The sequence below is a fragment of the Buceros rhinoceros genome, unplaced genomic scaffold (genome assembly GCF_000710305.1).
Source record: "Buceros rhinoceros silvestris isolate BGI_N320 unplaced genomic scaffold, ASM71030v1 scaffold11684, whole genome shotgun sequence".
Classification (NCBI taxonomy): domain Eukaryota; kingdom Metazoa; phylum Chordata; class Aves; order Bucerotiformes; family Bucerotidae; genus Buceros; species Buceros rhinoceros.
In genome coordinates this window covers 1-968 of record NW_010408849.1, presented here as the reverse complement: position 1 = coordinate 968, position 968 = coordinate 1, and positions in this window count along the sequence as shown.

The following is a 968-nucleotide window of genomic DNA, read 5'->3' as shown; positions in this document are numbered from 1 at the left end:
TCGGTCACCACTCAGTTCAGCACAACTGAAACAGCGTGTCTGAAACATTGTAAACTGGTTGTCAGTTGGGTTTCTATATTCTCAAGCACACGGGAGTACTCGAAGATAATATAAATGGGCAAAGAAGGCAAAAAGAAATCTTCCAGTGTGATGTGCATTGTTAAGAGCAATGGAAACAAGATATAGAAATTACACACTTAAAATATGGGTCCTTGCTGAAGTAACGAGACTTCACCCCAGGCAGACAGAAACTGAGGAAGCATAGAGACCAGGGATCAAAATGGGTGTTAAAGAAATATCTAATCTAAAACTGCCATTTTGCCCCACAGCTGGTTACACTGGCTGAATTCTGACCTAATTTACCAGAAGCAAGGATTTAACATTGACTGCTAGTAACACAGGGAAGGTGTGAGATGACTTGATAGGGAAGGACACCACGAGGACTATTTAAATATGTCTAATAAGTTCTCTCTTTCACGGGCACCCCCTTGCCGTGGGTAAAGAGCTTGTGTGCCCTTGTGAGGCTGAGAGCTGTGCTGGTGGTGGCATGTGCCTCCGGTGGGGTCTCCCAAGCCAGACAGGTCTCAACTGAAGGGTTAGACAAAGTGTGTCCACGGGCAGGATGGGCTCACTGGCCTTCGGGCAGCCATCCTACGAGAAGGACAACTCTAACCCCAAACCCGGGCAGATGGAGCTCGTTTAGCCCTGTAAGGCATCCATCATCTAAGAGAAGGACACTCTAACCAAACCTACGACCCGAGGACTTCGCTGTCACCGTCCAAGCTCGCTAGGCCCTGGCAGATGAACCTCAGGTGTAAAGGGTGGGGCCAGTCTCGCGTACGCTGCGCCTCACCTAAAAAATCCACTGCGCAGGCCTGAAGGGTTTACTCATGTTTGCAAAACCCTGTAGCGACAGGCAAGGGACAAAAGGTCAAAAGGCAGGTGAAAAGATGTCACTGGAAGCTGCA